Genomic DNA, 22,448 nt, shown 5'->3' on the forward strand with positions numbered 1-22,448 from the left:
TTCTTTTTAGTTTTGGTGTTTTCATATTCTGTGTTTATATGTTGTGTTTTTATTATATTTCAGTTTCTTGTATTAAATTGGGTTCGATTTCATTCTGTTTTATTTCTATATGTTCGGTTCTATTTTTTTTTTTCATGCTTTATTTGATCTTATTTTTATTATTTAAATTGCTTGTATTTGATTCTGTTATTCTCTTGTATTTTATATCTTTTATTCTCTCTGCATTAGTTTATAGTGTTAGGATGTTAGTTTATTTTGTTCTGTGGTGTTTTGTTGGAGTTATTTTACCTGTAATATTGAGTTCTGTTCTGTCATCAACTCTGTGATTTTCTACCGTTTTCTCCTATTTTGTTTTAGTGTTTGCTGTTGTAATCTTTTATTGTTCTCTTATATTGTTTTATTTTCTATTGTTTTGTCTCTTTTCTGTTATTTAAAGTTTCTATATACATATATATTTATATTTATATTTTATATTTTATTTTGGTGCTTGAACGTAAAGTATCCTGAGGCAAATCGCTTCATCTGCGCGCATGCGCATCTTCTCTTGCAGCATCCAGTCGGTTGCCAGATTGTGATTAAAACAACGCATAGGGGCTTTTGTTGAGTCATATCTGGCTGGAAAGATGATAAAAGATGGGTAAAATACACACACACCCACCCACCTACCCACACACACACACACACACACACACACACAGTCTGATTCTGTCCATTGAAGCAGATTTCCAGCAGGTGGATTTGATCTGTTCATCAGAAGCTCTAAATTCATTCATTTATTGGTAGTGCTTCAGAAAACCGTTCTCACTCGTGTGTGTATACAGTGATTTTAGAGAGAAGTCCATGATTATTTCAGCCAGGCGATGCCAAAACTCATTCTGTACACACTGTAGATACAGAGAGTGTGTGCAAATGCATCATGAAGAGGAGAATCAGACGATGGCGAGGACTGACTGTTGAGCAGCTGAAGTCTCGTATCGAGCCGAAACTGCAATGATTAGTGTCCTCAGTTCCCAAAGCTTTAAAAAGTCTCATTAATAGGAACGTTGATGGAACACAGGGGGAAACACAGGGGGGAACACAGGGGGAAACACAGGGGGAACACGCCCCGTCCCAAATTTTCTGGAGCAAGTTGGTGAGTCAGTATTTTTAAATCCTAAACGATGCTGTCCTGCATCTTAAATATTTAAACAGATCAAATAAGCTTGTGGATTGCAGTGTGTCTGCGTGTCAATCCAAATGAAAGTGGGCGTTTGAGAGCCTGGAACAGAAGATCAGGCTCTAGATCAGGTGCCAGGGTTGCCAGGTTTCCGAGCCATGATATTTATTTATTTATTTAATTTAGTATATTTGTATAATTATTAGTAGAAAATGAATGTATAGGTTTGAGGTGGGTAGGGGTGATGGATTGCTGTGCAACCTGAGCACCATGCTTGTATTTGTATTGTTTGCTGTGATGCTGGTACTAAAAACCTAGATTAGAGGTTTGACATGTTCTCCACATGTCTGTGTGTGGTTTTCCAGGTACCTTAGCTTCCTTCAGTCCGCAAAAGACTGGACTGTCTGCTCTCATTTGCCTGTAGATGTAAATGAGAGAGTAAATAGGTGAGGCGATAGATTTGGCAACCTGCCCAGGGTGGCACCGCTGCCTTTGCGCTCAGGGATTCTGAGAGGTCCCGGACCCACTGCGAACCTGATCAGTGGTGATTTGGGACGCGTGTATATCCACAGTTCCACCGGGATGAGCGTTCAGGTCTGTGTGATTTGCGTGCGCTCACATGATGGTGAAGAGAAGCTCCTCCTTTGAGGAGGGTTTTATACTGTAATCGAAGCTGCAAGTGGGTTTGCGCGATCTGGCAACCCGGCACATACAAGTGCTCGCACACACTGACATACGCGCGCACACACAGATCAGCTCTGGCGCGCTCGTGCGTGCACGGGTCCCCGGTAACCGAGCCTCGCGCCTCTGCAGCCGCACCGGAGCCCGCCTGTCTCGCGCCTGTTTGAAGGATAAAGCGCGAGCTTGACTGAGAGATATTAAAGCACCGCGCGCGCGCCGGACATGCGAGCCGCCTCCCTTTCATCGCCGCTGCGCGTGACGCCGCCGCCGCTGCGCGCGTGCATCAGAGAAGGTAAGCGCGAGATGCTCGATTCTCGGTTATTACCTACGCGCGCGCGCTCACCTGCGGGTGTTTATTTAATGTCAGTGGAGGGGATGTGCGCGAGGACTGCGGGGCTGCGGGGCTGCGGGGCTGGGTGTAAAAATGTGATGGGGTTCGGTACCGGGTACCGGGGGGGAGAGGCTCGCGGTGTATCTATAGATCTGAGTCAGTAATCAGTGTTGATTAGTGACTAACACACACTAGTACACAATAACACACTACACACTATACTGTATAATACTACAGTACATTATACTATACTACACTGCACTATACCCTGCTACACTGTGCTATGCTGTACTATACTACACTACAGTACACTATACTGTACTATACTGCATTTTAGTACACTGCACTACATTATATTACTCTATACTGCAGTATAATATCCTATACCCTATAGCAAAATACTCTACTATACTATACTAAACTATTCTATACCATTCTACACTATACCACGCTGTTTTATATTGTACTCTACTGTAGTATAATATACTATACCTTATAAAACCATACTCTACTCTACCCTATCAAACTATAGTATACTATACCATAGTGCACCATAATAAACTCTATTAAACTAAACTACGCTACACTATACAGTACTATACTTTATTATATGATGCTATACTACAGTGTACTGTACTATACTATACTGTACTACACTACACTACACTACACTGTACTACACTATACTGTACTACACTACTCTATACTGTACTACACTACATTGTACTACACTATACTGTACTACACTACACTGTACTACACTACACTACACTGTACTACACTACACTATACTGTACTACACTACACTACACTACACTGTACTACACTACACTACACTGTACTACACTACACTACACTGTACTACACTACACTACACTATACTGTACTACACTACACTATACTGTACTACACTACACTATACTGTACTGTACTACACTACACTGTACTACACTATACTGTACTACACTACACTACACTGTACTACACTACACTATACTGTACTACACTACTCTATACTGTACTACACTACACTGTACTACACTACACTATACTGTACTACACTACACTACACTACACTGTACTACACTATACTGTACTACACTGTACTACACTACACTACACTGTACTACACTACTCTATACTGTACTACACTACACTACACTACACTGTACTACACTACACTACACTGTACTACACTGTACTACACTACACTACACTGTACTACACTACACTATACTGTACTACACTACACTATACTGTACTACACTACACTACACTGTACTACACTACACTTTACTACACTACACTACACTGTACTACACTACACCATACTGTACTACACTACACTGTACTACACTACACAATACTGTACTACACTACACTACACTACACTGTACTACACTATACTATATTGTACTACACTACACTACACTATACTGTACTACACTGTACTACACTACACTACACTGTACTACACTACACTATACTGTACTACACTACACTACACTGTACTACACTACACTACACTACACTACACTACACTACACTGTACTACACTACACTGTACTACACTACACTATACTGTACTACACTACACTACACTACACTGTACTACACTACACTGTACTACACTATACTGTACTACACTACACTATACTGTACTACACTACACTATACTGTACTACACTATACTGTACTACACTACACTGTACTACTCTACACTACACTACACTGTACTACACTACACTACACTGTACTACACTATACTGTACTGTACTACACTACACTGTACTACACTACACTACACTACACTGTACTACACTGTACTACACTACACTACACTACACTGTACTACACTACGCTATACTGTACTACACTACACTACACTGTACTACACTACACTATACTGTACTACACTACACTGTACTACACTACACTGTACTACACTATACTGTACTACACTACACTGTACTACACTACACTGTACTACACTATACTGTACTACACTACACTACACTACACTACACTACACTGTACTACACTACACTATACTGTACTACACTACACTACACTGTACTACACTACACTACACTGTACTACACTACACTACACTATACTGTACTACACTCCACTACACTACACTGTACTACACTACACTGTACTACACTACACTGTACTACACTATACTGTACTACACTACACTACACTGTACTACACTACACTATACTGTACTACACTACTCTATACTGTACTACACTACACTGTACTACACTACACTACACTACACTGTACTACACTACACTACACTACTCTATACTGTACTACACTACACTGTACTACACTACACTACACTACACTGTACTACACTACACTACACTACACTACACTGTACTACACTACACTACACTGTACTACACTACACTATACTAATCCAGCAGTGTTTATTATTTAGGTTGGTAGAGAGAACTGATTGATGCTGGATGAGGTGCAGATGTTGGTGCTGATGCTGGTTGAGGTGCAGATGTTGGTGCTGATGCTGGTTGAGGTGCAGATGTTGGTGCTGATGCTGGTTGAGGTGCAGATGTTGGTGCTGATGCTGGTTGAGGTGCAGATGTTGGTGCTGATGCTGATTGAGGTGCAGATGTTGGTGCTGATGCTGGTTGAGGTGCAGATGTTGGTGCTGATGCTGATTGAGGTGCAGATGTTGTTGGTGCTGCTGTTTAAATATTTTATAAAAAAATTTTTATATTATGTAGAATTTCTTTGATCTCTGATGTGCTTTGATGTGATGATGAATCGATTCTGTAATTGATATTGATTACTGATCTGATCGATTGTGATCACTCACACAGTCGTCCATTTCATCTGGAACACTCGAGTACTGAGTGTACAAATGTGTGTGTGTGTAGGTGTGTGTGTGTGTAGGTGTGTGTGTGTACATTTATGTGACCAGTGTACAGCGTGTGTTTTGTGTGTGTATGTGAGCCATGTGTAGTGTGTAAGGATGTGTGTACAGGTGTGTGTTTAAAAGGTGTGTGTAAAAGTGTGTGTGTGTGGGGGGGGGGGGCTTTAGGGAGCACTATTACATTAACAGTTTTAGCTGGTGTGAATTTATCTTCTGATCACTCTAAAATCTCATTAAAGACACACACACACCTACACACACACACACACACCTACACACACACACACACACTCTGTTGTATGTTTACTGTTTTTTTTTCCTCCTTCATGTGTCTCTGATGACACGTTTCCTTTTGGCTTTTGTTTTTTTTTTACCGCTGGCACCAAACACACACGTGGACACACATGGACGTGGTGTGTGTGTGTGTGTGTGCTACCCGTGGACGTGGTGTGTGTGTGTGTGTGTGCTACCCGTGGACGTGGTGTGAGTGGGTGTGTGTGCTACCCGTGGACGTGGTGTGAGTGGGTGTGTGTGCTACCCGTGGACGTGGTGTGTGTGTGTGTGTGTGTGCTGCCCGTGGACGTGGTGTGAGTGGGTGTGTGTGCTGCCCGTGGACGTGGTGTGTGTGGGTGTGTGTGCTGCCCGTGGACGTGGTGTGAGTGGGTGTGTGTGCTGTCCGTGGACGTGGTGTGTGTGGGTGTGTGTGCTGCCCGTGGACGTGGTGTGAGTGGGTGTGTGTGCTGTCCGTGGACGTGGTGTGTGTGGGTGTGTGTGCTGTCCGTGGACGTGGTGTGTGTGTGTGTGTGTGCTACCCGTGGACGTGGTGTGTGTGGGTGTGTGTGCTGCCCGTGGACGTGGTGTGAGTGGGTGTGTGTGCTGCCCGTGGACGTGGTGTGAGTGGGTGTGTGTGCTGTCCGTGGACGTGGTGTGTGTGGGTGTGTGTGCTGCCCGTGGACGTGGTGTGTGTGCTGCCCGTGGACGTGGTGTGTGTGGGTGTGTGTGCTGTCCGTGGACGTGGTGTGTGTGGGTGTGTGTGCTGCCCGTGGACATGGTGTGTGTGGGTGTGTGTGCTACCCGTGGACGTGGTGTGAGTGGGTTTGTGTGCCACCCGTGGACGTGGTGTGTGTGGGTTTGTGTGCCACCCGTGGACGTGGTGTGTGTGGGTGTGTGTGCCGCCCGTGGACGTGGTGTGTGTGCCGCCCGTGGACGTGGTGTGTGTGGGTGTGTGTGCTGCCCGTGGACGTGGTGTGTGTGTGTGTGTGTGCTACCCGTGGACGTGGTGTGAGTGGGTGTGTGTGCTACCCGTGGACGTGGTGTGAGTGGGTGTGTGTGCTACCCGTGGACGTGGTGTGTGTGTGTGTGTGTGTGCTGCCCGTGGACGTGGTGTGAGTGGGTGTGTGTGCTGCCCGTGGACGTGGTGTGTGTGGGTGTGTGTGCTGCCCGTGGACGTGGTGTGAGTGGGTGTGTGTGCTGTCCGTGGACGTGGTGTGTGTGGGTGTGTGTGCCGCCCGTGGACGTGGTGTGTGTGCCGCCCGTGGACGTGGTGTGTGTGGGTGTGTGTGCTGCCCGTGGACGTGGTGTGTGTGTGTGTGTGTGCTACCCGTGGACGTGGTGTGAGTGGGTGTGTGTGCTACCCGTGGACGTGGTGTGAGTGGGTGTGTGTGCTACCCGTGGACGTGGTGTGTGTGTGTGTGTGTGTGCTGCCCGTGGACGTGGTGTGAGTGGGTGTGTGTGCTGCCCGTGGACGTGGTGTGTGTGGGTGTGTGTGCTGCCCGTGGACGTGGTGTGAGTGGGTGTGTGTGCTGTCCGTGGACGTGGTGTGTGTGGGTGTGTGTGCTGCCCGTGGACGTGGTGTGAGTGGGTGTGTGTGCTGTCCGTGGACGTGGTGTGTGTGGGTGTGTGTGCTGTCCGTGGACGTGGTGTGTGTGTGTGTGTGTGCTACCCGTGGACGTGGTGTGTGTGGGTGTGTGTGCTGCCCGTGGACGTGGTGTGAGTGGGTGTGTGTGCTGCCCGTGGACGTGGTGTGAGTGGGTGTGTGTGCTGTCCGTGGACGTGGTGTGTGTGGGTGTGTGTGCTGCCCGTGGACGTGGTGTGTGTGCTGCCCGTGGACGTGGTGTGTGTGGGTGTGTGTGCTGTCCGTGGACGTGGTGTGTGTGGGTGTGTGTGCTGCCCGTGGACATGGTGTGTGTGGGTGTGTGTGCTACCCGTGGACGTGGTGTGAGTGGGTTTGTGTGCCACCCGTGGACGTGGTGTGTGTGGGTTTGTGTGCCACCCGTGGACGTGGTGTGTGTGGGTGTGTGTGCCGCCCGTGGACGTGGTGTGTGTGCCGCCCGTGGACGTGGTGTGTGTGGGTGTGTGTGCTGCCCGTGGACGTGGTGTGTGTGGGTGTGTGTGCCGCCCGTGGACGTGGTGTGAGTGGGTGTGTGTGCTGCCCGTGGACGTGGTGTGTGTGGGTGTGTGTGCCGCCCGTGGACGTGGTGTGTGTGGGTGTGTGTGCCGCCCGTGGACGTGGTGTGTGTGGGTGTGTGTGCCGCCCGTGGACGTGGTGTGAGTGGGTGTGTGTGCTGCCCGTGGACGTGGTGTGTGTGGGTGTGTGTGCTGCCCGTGGACGTGGTGTGTGTGGGTGTGTGTGCTGCCCGTGGACGTGGTGTGTGTGGGTGTGTGTAGAAAAACTCAACTAGTCTGATTTCTGACCTCAAACTCATTAAACTCCACATTTGGGATGAATTGGAATGTCAACTGTGCACCAGGACGTCTTGTACAGAATCAGACTCTGACCAGACCTCACAAATTAGCACAAATTCCCATAGACACAGTCCAAAACCTTGTGGAAAGCTGACTAGAAGTGTTCCATACCTACCACACACACACACACACACACTCACACCCACATACACACATAAACACACACCCACCCTTGCACACACACATAAACACACACTCACACACATATACACACACACTCACACACACATACACACCTACCACACACACTCCCCCACTCACACACACACATACACAGTCACATACACACACACACACACACACACACACACACACACTCACTCACTCACTCACTCACACAGTCACATATACACACACACACACACACACACACACACACTCACACATGCTAAGTGGCTAAAGTCACACACACTCACACATACACACACACATGGCTAACGATCGCCGTGTCCCTGTAGCGGCGGCTTCATAATTTATCCCTAAACGCTTTGCTCCGCGCGCCATTGTTGCGCTAACCACCACCCTAAATCAGGCTAATTCTTTGTTATTAGTCGAGCTAAGCTAGGAACTCGCTAATGGCTTGGCTCGCTAACCGGGACTCGTTTATATGAACGAGCGTCCGAACTCGCCGTAAATCATCAGCGTTCGTTCAGTATTACACCACGTGTGGTGCCGTACCTGCTAACGTCGACCCCGATCGAGAAAACCGCGTATAGGCTGTGCTAATATGTGGCTGCTGTGTCATCTCGAGGTAGTGTAGCGCCACTAATGTGCACTCTGGATTTTTTACTAGCGCTCTAGCTAGTCGCTAAATGATCATAGCGTGCCGGTTTTGTAGCGTCCCTCAGTTTGTGAGTATTGTCTGTAGGTGGCGCCGCAGCTTTGTGTCGTTTTGTTGCTGCCGGTTCTACAGGTGAACGTCTGGGTTGGAGCTCAGTGGTGGACTGAGTAGCGGTGCTGTTACACCCCAGATTCTCCAGGCGGTTCTCCAGTGTTTTGAAGCACGCCGTCTGCCATCGTCCTGCCCAGACCAGTGGGTGTGATGTGGTAACGCACCCAGGACACGCCCCCATCAGTCGTAGCCAATCAGGTCTGTATGTAGATGCCCGACCGGCCGATAGCACAACTGGGGATTCAAACCAAACGTACCAAAAGTATCTTTTCTGATACGGCTTTCCACAAGATTTCAGAATCTGCCTGTGGGCATTTGTGCCCTTTCATTCGAAAAGAGCTCTGGCTCACAGTCAGTGTTCCAATACATCCCACGTTCTAAGTTCTAATATGACTCCACACCAAAGACGTCAAAACAAACTCTCTCTCCGTTCTGCTCCTCTCTTGCTCAGTTCTTCTCCGTTCTGCTCCTCTCTCTCTCAGTTCTGCTCCTCTCTCTCTCCGTTCTGCTCCTCTCTCGCTCCATTCTGCTCCTCTCTCTCTCTCTCTCTCTCAGTTCTGCTCCTCTCTCTCTCAGTTCTTCTCCGTTCTGCTCCTCTCTCGCTCCATTCTGCTCCTCTCTCTCTCAGTTCTGCTCCTCTCTCTCTCAGTTCTGCTCCTCTCTCTCTCTCTCCGTTCTGCTCCTCTCTTGCTCAGTTCTTCTCCGTTCTGCTCCTCTCTCGCTCCATTCTGCTCCTCTCTCTCTCAGTTCTGCTCCTCTCTCTCTCAGTTCTGCTCCTCTCTCTCTCAGTTCTTCTCCGTTCTGCTCCTCTCTCGCTCCATTCTGCCCCTCTCTCTCTCAGTTCTGCTCCTCTCTCTCTCAGTTCTGCTCCGTTCTGCTCCTCTCTCGCTCAGTTCTTCTCCGTTCTGCTCCTCTCTCGCTCCATTCTGCTCCTCTCTCTCTCTCAGTTCTGCTCCTCTCTCGCTCCATTCTGCTCCTCCCTCTCTCAGTTCTGCTCAGTTCTGCTCCTCTCTCGCTCAGTTCTGCTCCGTTCTGCTCCTCTCTCGCTCCATTCTGCTCCTCTCTCTCTCCTCGTTCTGCTCCTCTCTCTCTCTTCGTTCTGCTCCTCTCTCTCTCAGTTCTGCTCCTCTCTCGCTCCCGGTTCTGCTCCTCTCTCTCTCCGTCTCCCCGCCGTCTCTCCTCTTCTCTTTATTTGTGTGTTCTCTCTCTGTGTCTCTGTGAGTCTCCGCCGGTGTTCCCGGTACTCCGCTGACCTTTTGCCGGATGAATTACCGTCTTTACGGTGAAGGACTGTAATTTTCTTGCTGTGTTAAAGTCCCGTCGCTCCTCCACTCCCGCCGTCCACACCGATTTACCCATGGCGAGGTATCACCGCCCCTCTCTCTCTCTCTCTCTCTCTCCTGGAGGACCCGCCCGCACCAGAACCGGTACCGTGGTGACCGGCTTTACCTGATGGTCCTGCTGAACGTGCGACCGGTGAAACAAACCGCCGACCTCAGTCGCATCTAAGACGTTTAGGATGAACTGGAAATTCTACTGAGAGCCAGGCCTAGTGGGTTCTAGTTCTGAGCTCACGAGTGCTTCATGTGGCTGTCCCACAGGAGCGGAGACTGTTATAGCCACAATTTTTCAATACAGGCCTGTTTACTGGCGAGCGAGCTTGGTTTAGATGCCGGGCAGTAACTTTTCCACAGAGCCTGTGTCTGTAAAATTCAGTAAAAATATTATTATTTAATATTAAAAATGATATACATATATATATATATATATATATATATATATATATATAATGTATCATAATATTATTATTTTAAATAAATATTAAATATAAATAATAAATATTATTTAATATTATTTGTAATATATTATCTAAATAATTATAAATTTATTTTAATTTTAATTCTGGGGTCTTGCAGAATTTTCGGCGCTAATTAACGGCAAACCTTCGTGCCGAGCCGAAACAGCGGGTGGCGTCTCCATAGAGACATAGACGGTGTAGTTTACGGTGCCAACTTCGCCCCTTGCGGGGGTGCGTGATGCGCCGATTCCGTCTGATTCCGTACGGACCGCCAAGCTCCGGGTTTTTCTTATCAGGAACCGTTGGAGTGGAGTCTGTGGTTTTACTGGCTGATCGTGTGGGTGCTGTGCAGGATCATGGGTCCTGGGGACCTGGGTTTGATCCTCAGCTCTGCTCAGTGTGGCGGTATTGAATAAAATCAGCTTCCCGAGGTGAAACGAGTGAGTCAGGGAATACGCGAGCGTGTGGTGCCGCTTGACACTGGACCCACAGCGTCCCTGACCAGGATAGAGCAGGTTTTTTTTTTTCAGTTTTAATTCGATTTCTGCAGCTGTTCTGTTTCTGTGACTGAATAAAGGAACGTTTCACACCTGAGTTCAAGAATTCAAAGTGGCGTCCTGATACTTTTGTCCATACAGTAAAGAACCCAGGAACCACATGAAGCAGAGTCGACACTGTTCACAGTCAAGCAAGCTGTACATCACCATCCTGCTTCCTCTCTGTCTGTCTGTAGCATTAGAACGTCCACGGCGTCGACGCTGTCCGTTTGTGGATCGTGTAGCTTTATTTAAACGGCAGCTAAGCTCTTCTTTCATGCCAGTGTAGAGCTTGCTCGACTGTGGACGGCGTCCCCACGTTCCTCCGGCCTCCCGAGGTGACCGGTGGGGATTTCCGCGCTCCAGTGTGACGACGTTCGGTCATTAAGAGAAACATCAGCAGCTTCACACGTTACAGGAGAACCCGGGAGAGTCGATGTGCTGGGTCTGCGGTTAGCGCGGCGTTCAATAAGAACAGACGCGGCTGCTGTACAGCTGTGTGTGTGTGTGTGTGTGTGTGTGTGTGTGTGTGTGTGTGTGTGTGTGTGTGAGTGTGTGTGAGTGTGTGTGTGTGTGTGTGTGAGTGAGTGTAAGTGAGTGTGTGTGTGCTGGGTTTCCCCGAGGCGAGACGTGTGAACGTCGGTGTCTGAGAGTTCCTCGACTCTCCAGATCAGAGGCGCTGCACTTCCTCTCCGCGCGGCCGTTTCCGCTGTGCTAGCTCCTCCTGATCGCTCAGCAGCTCCGGTCCTCAGACGAGTACGACGGGACTGAGTCTGGCGGATTTGATTCCCTTTCTGTGTAGAATTTGCATGTTCTCCCTCTCACAGTACAAAGACATGCAGTCAGGTCAAGTGTGTGTGTGTGTGTGTGTGTATGACTGTGTGTGTGTGTAAAGCGCTGATAAAACAGACAATCAATGATTGAAGAGTCGCTAATCCAGTCTGGGAGCTTCAGCGCAGGAAGCTAAAGCATATGTGGCGGTTAGCGGCGGGTGCGCGGCGGCGCGGTGGGGTCGGGGATCGAACCCTTAATGGAGCGTATTGAACAGAGTGAGGAGTTTCTCCTCCGGCGGCTCTGTAGCTAGCTCATTAGCAGATCCAGCGATAATTACAGCCGTACAGGTGAGTCCCTGGTCTCCGGCTAAATTAATACCGCCGCGGGTATGGACGGGAATGAGATAAATAATTAGCATGAAAGATTAGCTAAGAGGAAAAACGTGGAGTGGTTGGAGCGACTACATTACCCATAATTCACAGCATCTCTCTGAGGTCAGTACTGTTCTGTAGGGACCTTTACTGTGACTACATTACCCATAATTCACAGCTCTCATGAGCGAGTCACTACACAGTTTGGATGTTAGAACCGGAACTGGAACTGATCTAAGCGGTGCTATCGGCCGGCCGGGTGTCTGCACAGACGGGATTGGCTACGCCTGAGGATGGAGTGCGGGGTTTCCAAAGTCCTGTGATGGATCTGCGTCCTGTCCAGGGTGTTCCCGCCTTCTGTCCAGTGTTTTCTGGTGGGACAGGACCTTCCACGACCCTGACCAGGAAACAGCAAAATGAACCTTCGATACTGGAGACTTTTTCCCTGAGGTTCTGGAGCTGGTAGATTGGTACTGGAACTGGAATTATTAGATTGGTTCTGAAGCTGGTAGATTGGTACTGGTAGATTGGAACTGGAACTGGAATGATTAGATTGGGACTGGAGCTGATAGATTGGTACCACAGCTGGTAGATCCTTTAGAACTGGGTTTTTTTAGGTGATGTTGGAAACTTTATCACTGGAAATGGAACCTAATTTTTGGTGCTGAAACTGGGACCATCTGTGAACTAGAACCTTTAGTACTGGAACTTTTAGATCAGTACTGGAGCTGGTAGATTGGTATTAGAACTGGTATAAGATTGGTACCAGAGCTGGTAGATCCTTTAGAACTGGGTTCTTTTAGACAATGGAAATGGAACCTAATTTTTGGTACTGAAACTGGGACCATCTGTGAACTAGAACCTTTAGTACAGGGAACTGGAGCGCTTGGTGCTGAAACAGGTACCTTGTGGTACTGGCACTGAAATACTGGTTCCTAAAACCTGACGTCTGTTTGATCTGGACCCAGAAGGAAAAATACGATTATAAATGAATTAGTGCCGATAGTTGACAGACGTGGATTTAAACGGGATTATTTATTATTATTAATAAACAGAACGTTAGATTAACATGATTAAATGTTCAGTCTGTAACTCGGTGGTTTAGAGGATGTTCCGGTCGGACCTGATCAGGAGTGTTTGGGGTGAAACGGATCTCTGGATTTTATTCTCTCGTTTTTCGGAGCTCTGGATCCTCTGAGCCGCTGTCTCAGACTCTGAGGGGGCGTTTTTGCATTTCGGCTGCGCCGGTGTCACTTCCAGTTATCTTCAGTCGTGCCGAGGCTCCGGTTTCTCGCTGAAACTGAGAGGAATTTAAATCGGATCGCTGTTTGGCCGGCTTTCCAGACATTAGGGGGAAGAAAATCTATAAGACTTGACTGACGGCGCTAAAAGAACGCTTCCTGTTTATCTCCCGCCTGTGACTGCTCGGCTGCGTCTGTCCAATTCACACCGTCTGATACTGGAACTCAGGATCATCAGACGGGTCACGAATCTGCAGTTTAGTCATATCCAATATCAGCTTCACCAAAACAGCGAAATATCAGAATTTATAACTAAACATTAAACAAACCCAGATCGTCGTGTCAGACAGAGCTGGTAACGGTAACGATATTTAATATCGGCTGATATTTGATGCGGTATCGATATCGTATCAGTCTAATCTGTTTTACTTTGAACCTGAATGATTTGATTCTTCTACTGATTCATTGCAGTTATATGATTCTCCTAATCTGACTGGATTGCTGGGAGTCCTTAATGTGATTCGATTCATTGAATCTTTTGGATCTACTGATTCACTTTAGTGATCGAGTTTAATGATTTAATAAAGAATTTGATTCTTTGAATGATTCATTTCAGTAATATGATTCTATTAATTAATCTGGTTTGCGTGATTCGATTCCTTGAATCTTTCAGGTTTACTGATTCACTGTAGTGATCGAGTCTTTTGGAACCTCCTGGTTTAATAATTTAATAAAGAATTTAATCTTTTAAACAGAAGTTTGAATAATTTACTTTGATAATGAGTTAGATTAATGATTCGTTTATTTCCTGAATTTATTTAGTGTGATTATTAATAGAATTATTTAGCGTTTATAAAATGAGCTTTTTGTTGTTTGTGACACTAATAATCCAGAAAACGTTCCTAAATGATTCGGACAGGCGAGACTTGTGTGTTTCACTCATTCACAAGTTCCGTTTCTGTGTGGAGTTTGCATGTTCTCCCCGTGTCTGTGTGGGTTTCCTCCGGGTGCTCCGGTTTCCTCCCACAGTCCAAAGACGTGCAAGTGAGGTGAATTGGAGATACTAGATTGTCCAGGACTGTGTTAGATATAAACTTGTGAACTGATGAATCTTGTGTAATGAGTAACTACTGATCCTGTCATGAATGTAACCAAAGTGTAAAACATCACATTAAAATCCTAATAAACAAACAAACAAACAAGTTCCGATTCATCCCAGAGGCGTTCGGTTGGGGCACCAAACTCACCAAGCCGTGGCATCAGTTAGTACAGAGCTTAGTAATGTGGAGGGTCGTCCACATACTTTTGGCCCTGTGGTGTTTAGTGCATGATAATAAACAACAAAAATAGAAGAGTGTTTGTGCTTGTGTAATAATCGCTGCATCAGTTTGTGTTTATTTTCTGACGCCTGCGTGTGATCGCAGCCTCGACGTCGATTATAAAATAAAAATAAACATTATTTTATGTTAGAAGTACCGAACCCCCCTCAGTTTTCTGTGCAGTTCTACATCTGAACAGGTTTAGTTAGATTTTTTCCCCCTCTTGTTTATTTCGGTCCTTCTGAGTGTTTTTGGGGTGAAGAATGCATCACACGCCCCGCCCCGCCCCGCCCCGCCCCACCCCACCCCTCTCCCCCTGATAGGAGCGCTCACTCGGGTAACTGAGCGCTGAGGAAAAGTCGATCTGGGTTTGTTTTACCTCCTAAATTTTAATCAGGAACCCTTTTAACTTTTACCTCCCGAACCCACAGATGCACTTTTATTTCTCACTTTTCCTCCCTGGTGTTTTTCACTTGGACTTGCTGTGTTTCTGATTGGCCGGACAGGTGAGCGAGGCGAGGCGAGGCGAGGCGAGGCGAGGTGATGTGAGGCGAGGCGGTGTGAGACGATGTGAGGCGTCAATAATCCTTTCTTGAGATGAAACGTGCAGTTTCACGGGGAGGGAAGTCCTGCTCTGAACTAAACTTAATATGCTACACCGAATGAGAATTAGGACACAGCCGACGGGCTCCGAATTCTAACCATTTGATTAGTTTCATGCACGCACACACACACACACACGCACACACACACACACACACACGCACACACACACACACACACACATTTACATGAGGCATTGTAGAATAGAAATGGACTTTGAGAGGTGGCTGGCTGGTCTGGGGTGTGAGAACATTGACATGCTGGTAGATTGGTACTGGAACTGGTAGGCAGTGTTGATGACGCAAAGCTTCACGCTTTCAGGGACTTGGGTTCGAGCCTTGCTTCTGGTTGCCGTTCATGTGGGCTTGTTCTCTTGGTGTCTGTGTGTTTCATCTGAGCTCTTCACCTCCCAAACACAAGGCAGCGGCAGGTGAGTGGATAATCGTTGATGGCTGGGGATGGACAGCGGCCCAGACCGGGGTGTTTTCCCGCCCTCGCGTCGAGTCAACGACGTGACTCCCTGATCTCCTCTCGATGTAAACACGGCTTTAATTCGTACGTCTGTGTTCACGTTTCAGTCGTTCGTTTGTACGTCTGTGTTCGCTTTTCAGTCGTCCGTTTGTACGTCTGTGTTCACGTTTCAGTCGTTCGTTTGTACGTCTGTGTTCGCTTTTCAGTCGTTCGTTTGTACGTCTGTGTTCACGTTTCAGTCGTTCGTTTGTACGTCTGTGTTCGCGTTTCAGTCGTTCGTTTGTACGTCTGTGTTCACGTTTCAGTCGTTCGTTTGTACGTCTGTGTTCGTGTTTCAGTCGTTCGTTTGTACGTCTGTGTTCACGTTTCAGTCGTTCGTTTGTACGTCTGTGTTCGCTTTTCAGTCGTTCGTTTGTACGTCTGTGTTCACGTTTCAGTCGTTCGTTTGTACGTCTGTGTTCGTGTTTCAGTCGTTCGTTTGTACGTCTGTGTTCACGTTTCAGTCGTTCGTTTGTACGTCTGTGTTCACGTTTCAGTCGTTCGTTTGTACGTCTGTGTTCACGTTTCAGTCGTTCGTTTGTACGTCTGTGTTGGTGTTTCAGTCGTTCGTTTGTACGTCTGTGTTCACGTTTCAGTCGTTCGTTTGTACGTCTGTGTTCGCTTTTCAGTCGTTCGTTTGTACGTCTGTGTTCACGTTTCAGTCGTTCGTTTGTACGTCTGTGTTCGCTTTTCAGTCGTTCGTTTGTACGTCTGTGTTCACGTTTCAGTCGTTCGTTTGTACGTCTGTGTTCGCTTTTCAGTCGTTCGTTTGTACGTCTGTGTTCACGTTTCAGTCGTTCGTTTGTACGTCTGTGTTCGCTTTTCAGTCGTTCGTTTGTACGTCTGTGTTCACGTTTCAGTCGTTCGTTTGTACGTCTGTGTTCACGTTTCAGTCGTTCGTTTGTACGTCTGTGTTCGTGTTTCAGTCGTTCGTTTGTACGTCTGTGTTCACGTTTCAGTCGTTCGTTTGTACGTCTGTGTTCGCTTTTCAGTCGTTCGTTTGTACGTCTGTGTTCACGTTTCAGTCGTTCGTTTGTACGTCTGTGTTCACGTTTCAGTCGTTCGTTTGTACGTCTGTGTTCGTGTTTCAGTCGTTCGTTTGTACGTCTGTGTTCGCTTTTCAGTCGTTCGTTTGTACGTCTGTGTTCACGTTTCAGTCGTTCGTTTGTACGTCTGTGTTCGTGTTTCAGTCGTTCGTTTGTACGTCTGTGTTCACGTTTCAGTCGTTCGTTTGTACGTCTGTGTTCGCGTTTCAGTCGTTTGTACGTCTGTGTTCACGTTTCAGTCATTTGTACGTCTGTGTTCACGTTTCAGTCATTTGTACTTCTGTGTTGGTGTTTCAGTTGTTCGTTTGTACGTCTGTGTTGGTGTTTCAGTCGTTCGTTTGTACGTCTGTGTTCACGTTTCAGTCGTTCGTTTGTACGTCTGTATTCGTGTTTCAGTCGTTCGTTTGTACGTTTGTGTTCGTTTGTACCTCTGTGTTCGTGTTTCAATCGTTCGTTTGTACGTCTGTGTCCGTGATTCAGTCGTCCGTTTGTACGTCTGTGTTCGTGTTTCAGTTGTTCGTTTGTACGTCTGTGTTCGCGTTTCAGTCGTTCGTTTGTACGTCTGTGTTCACGTTTCAGTCGTTCGTTTGTACCTGTGTTCGTGTTTCAATCGTTCGTTTGTACGTCTGTGTTCGTGTTTCAGTCGTCCGTTTGTACGTCTGTGTTCGTTTGTACGTCTGTGTTCGTGTTTCAGTTGTTCGTTTGTACGTCTGTGTTCGTGTTTCAGTCGTTCGTTTGTACGTCTGTGTTCGTTTGTACGTCTGTGTTCGTGTTTCAGTCGTTCGTTTGTACGTCTGTGTTCGTTTGTACGTCTGTGTTCACGTTTCAGTCGTCCGTTTGTACGTCTGTGTCCGTGTTTCAGTCGTCCGTTTGTACGTCTGTGTTCGTGTTTCAGTTGTTCATTTGTACGTCTGTGTTCGCGTTTCAGTCGTTCGTTTGTACGTCTGTGTTCGTTTGTACGTCTGTGTTCGTGTTTCAGTTGTTCGTTTGTACGTCTGTGTTCGTGTTTCAGTCGTCCGTTTGTACGTCTGTGTTCGTGTTTCAGTTGTTCGTTTGTACGTCTGTGTTCGCGTTTCAGTCGTCCGTTTGTACGTCTGTGTTCGTGTTTCAGTCGTCCGTTTGTACGTCTGTGTTCGCGTTTCAGTCGTTCGTTTGTACGTCTGTGTTCGTTTGTACGTCTGTGTTCGTGTTTCAGTTGTTCGTTTGTACGTCTGTGTTCGTTTGTACGTCTGTGTTCGTGTTTCAGTCGTTCGTTTGTACGTCTGTGTTCGTTTGTACGTCTGTGTTCACGTTTCAGTCGTCCGTTTGTACGTCTGTGTCCGTGTTTCAGTCGTCCGTTTGTACGTCTGTGTTCGTGTTTCAGTTGTTCATTTGTACGTCTGTGTTCGCGTTTCAGTCGTTCGTTTGTACGTCTGTGTTCGTTTGTACGTCTGTGTTCGTGTTTCAGTTGTTCGTTTGTACGTCTGTGTTCGTGTTTCAGTCGTCCGTTTGTACGTCTGTGTTCGTGTTTCAGTTGTTCGTTTGTACGTCTGTGTTCGCGTTTCAGTCGTCCGTTTGTACGTCTGTGTTCGTGTTTCAGTTGTTCGTTTGTACGTCTGTGTTCGCGTTTCAGTCGTTCGTTTGTACGTCTGTGTTCGTGTTTCAGTCGTCCGTTTGTACGTCTGTGTTCGCGTTTCAGTCGTTCGTTTGTACGTCTGTGTTCGTGTTTCAGTCGTCCGTTTGTACGTCTGTGTTCGTGTTTCAGTTGTTCGTTTGTACGTCTGTGTTCGCGTTTCAGTCGTTCGTTTGTACGTCTGTGTTCGTGTTTCAGTCGTCCGTTTGTACGTCTGTGTTCGTGTTTCAGTTGTTCGTTTGTACGTCTGTGTTCGCGTTTCAGTCGTTCGTTTGTACGTCTGTGTTCGTTTGTACGTCTGTGTTCGTGTTTCAGTTGTTCGTTTGTACGTCTGTGTTCGTGTTTCAGTCGTTCGTTTGTACGTCTGCGTTCGTTTGTACATCTGCTCTCTTCCATCGCTGCTGCATTCTGGATCCCGCGGGACTGAACGCGGCCTGCGTAGCTCGCTTCTCCTCCCGCTCTGAAATGCTAATTCCGTCTGCGTTCTCTTCCGTGCTCGCTCGGTTCTGAGGTGGGTGGAAGAGTGTTCTAATGTCCCCCCAGGGAAAATACATGAACGCTGTTCTGGGGTCACAGTTTTAATTCCACATGCAAATGTTGGAGCTTTTTTTTCTTTAAATCTTGGAGCCGTCGTGAGGATCGGGGTCTGTAGGGTTCGGAACGCGCCCCACTAATTAGCGATGGGCGTCGGGCTGAGCAGACGTTTGTCCGAGTCTTCTCCTCTCTGGAACAGCACTTGCTAGACTAGACTTCATACTAGCATTAATTTATTTGGGGTGTTCTTTGTTTTGTGTCATCCCAATTTGGATATACTTAATTCCCTTTTGCGCTGTAGTGACACCTGAATAGAGTGTCGTTATCATGACACAAAAAATCGTCCAACGATTTCAGTCCCGCAGTTATAAACAATAAATATCCAGGAGAGTCCAGTACCGAATGCACAGCATTAAACCAGTCTGACCAGTTAATGAGTCCAGTTTATCCATACTAATCATGCTAGTGTTATGCTTTGGAGCTGTGCACTGCCCCCTGCTGTTCAGCGCAGAACGTGATTCACGCTAAAATATCCAGATGATGCAGCGCCCGGACAGGACGCCAATCCATCAGGGTGCTCGGCCACCCCTCCCAGTCAGATGTAGCCAGTCATGTCTGTTTGTAGATGCCCAACTGGCCAATAGCATGGTCGTGTCAGACAGAGCTGGTAACGGTAACGATACTTAATATCGGCTGATATTTGATCAGGTATCGATATCTTATCAGTTCAATCTGTTTCACTTCAAGCCTGAATGATTTGATTCTTCGAGTGATTCATTTCAGTAATATGATTCTCATAATAAAACGGGTTTGATGGGAGTCATTTGCGTGATTCGATTCCTTGAATCTTTTAGATTTGCTGATTCACTTTAGTGATCAAGTTTTTTTTGGAACCTTCTGGTTTAATGATTTAATAAAGAATTTAATTCCTCTACTGATTCATTTCAGTAATATGATTCTCATAATAAGACGGATTTGATGGGAGTCGTTTTGCGGGATTTGATTCCTTGAATCTTTTAGATTTGCTGATTCACTTCAGTGATCGAGATTTTAATGATTTAATAAAGAATTTGACCTTTTGAACAGAAAGTTTTAATAATTGACTTTAATAATGAGCCGGTTTTATTTATCCTCTTTGTCGCTGAATGTATTTAATGTGATTATTAATAGAATAATTTAACATTTATAACACGAGCTTTGGCTTCTTCTTGACATATTTGGTTGTTTGTGACGCTGCTGATCAGGAAAACGTTCCTAAATGAATCACACTGACCGATAAATCAGACTCAGGCGCTACGCTGATGTGCTAATTTGATTACAAACAGAAACCTGAGCCGCTCCGAGCTCGTGGTGAGACGAGACGAGAGCGAGAAAAGGGAGTTGGCTATGACAAGGTGAGAGATAATGATGAGTGTGTGTGTGTGTGTCTGTGGGTGACGATAGAAGCCTCCAGGAAAGACTTAAAATATCTCACAAAGAGAACACACACACACACACACACACACACACACACACACACACACACTCTTATTTTGCATGGCTAATTTGGTTAATTTAATGAAATGTGGTGGTTTTTGCATGCTGGGACGTGATTGGCTGTTAATGCCTCTGTCGCCTCGGGCGCTGCTTAATGAAACCCAATCGTTTTTCTGCTCTGATTCACCGACTCACTTCAGAAAAAAGTTCTATCATCTCTACAATACACGTGAAGGTGAGAGTTCACACTACTGAATCACTTAACTGAATCTCTTTACTGAATCACTTCACTGATTCATCTTTTGATTCAGTCCACACACACTATACACACTATACACACACACAATCCACACACACACACACTATATAATGTACACACACACTATATAATGTACACACACACAATCCACACACACACACACACTATATAATGTACACACACCACACACACACATTATATTATTTACACACACACTATGTAATGTACACACACACAATCCACACACACACTATATAATGTACACACACACACTATATAATGTACACACATACACACACACTATATAATGTACACACACACACACACACACACACACACTCTCTCTCTCTCTCTCTCTCTCTCTCTCACACACACACACACACACACACACAGAGTGAGGACTCTTAATTAGTGCGCTCTGCCTCTCAGCTGGTCACCAGCGAGTCTCTTTTTCTCTTTTTTTGCTCTCATATTTTTCAGCCTGAATCATTTTTATTCCCCGGCTGAATCATGAGATGAATATTCATTTATTCATTCACGTCTTTATTTCTTTAATCTTTCTTTAATCTGTATTACATTTTATCACTACACCACTCTTATATCTGTCTGCTTTATACTTTAAATCGTTTGTGCAGATGATCGGGCCCTGAAGTTGCGTTCCTGACTTGATTATGGAGTGTGTCTGTGGGACTTGTTACCCATTCAGATGAGAGAGCATCTGTAAGGCGTGGCACGGCGTGTAGCATGGTATCGTTGGATTTATATTCTTGCTAAAGCAGCGTGTGTAGCTGGAACACCTACGAACGTTTTGCCGAATGTTTGGTCGTCACTTCATCTCAAACCTCAAAATAACAAAGCCTGAATATCTGGCAACCCAACGTTCAACCTAAAGCTACAGGCGTGGTGTTTTTTATCTAGCCGTTTAGGTCTCGGAGTCGTATCAGACCGACAGCGTCCTGATTCCACAGATCTGATCTGACGGGTTCTGTTAGACGAGCGCGGGTCCGAGAATCCTGTTGTGTAATGAGGACAGCAGGAGGAGCAGCATGTGAGGATGCAGCACGTTTACAAAGAGTGTGTGTGTGTGTGTGTGTGTGAGTGTGTGTGAGTGTGTATTCGTGGTACTGTTATTATGGCGATGCAATAATTGTGCTCCTGGCCTCTGGTTGTCATGGTGACAGTGTATAGTGAAATTGAAATACTGTTTGTTCATATTATACACACACCACACACACTATACATAATGTACACACACACACTATATTATACACACACCACACACACTATATATTATACACACACATGCACACACACTATATATTATACACACACATACACACTATATATTATACACACACTACATAATGTACACACACACACTATATATTATACACACACACACTATACACAATGTACACACACTAGATGTGATCTGAGCACTGTTATGAGATCTATCTCATTAGTTTTGACACTGCTCAACCTACTGGATGTGTCTGTGTGTGTGTGTGTGTGTGTGTGTGTGTGTGTGTGTGTGTGCGTGTGTGTGTACAGCTCTAACAGAGCCTATTTGTTTTATTCTGGATCACCTGTGTTAGTGGGTGAAAATTTCTGGTGTGTACCATGAGATCCATACCAACCGAGAGCCACTCAGTACCAGCT

The 22,448-nt window shown here is 46.3% G+C and overlaps 1 protein-coding gene across 1 annotated transcript in view; it reads left to right on the forward strand.

Annotated features, from left to right (window-relative positions):
• The first annotated feature begins 1,940 nt into the window (after positions 1–1,940).
• The window catches only part of tenm1 (teneurin transmembrane protein 1), a 92,030-nt gene continuing 71,522 nt past the window's right edge, over positions 1,941–22,448 (forward strand). Inside the window, exon 1 of the mRNA XM_062989027.1 lies at positions 1,941–2,129. The gene's annotated coding sequence lies outside the window, so the exon portion shown is untranslated. The remainder of the gene's footprint in view (positions 2,130–22,448) is intronic.

Source organism: Trichomycterus rosablanca, chromosome 26 (genome assembly GCF_030014385.1).
Source record: "Trichomycterus rosablanca isolate fTriRos1 chromosome 26, fTriRos1.hap1, whole genome shotgun sequence".
In the NCBI taxonomy this organism is placed as follows: Eukaryota; Metazoa; Chordata; class Actinopteri; order Siluriformes; family Trichomycteridae; genus Trichomycterus; species Trichomycterus rosablanca.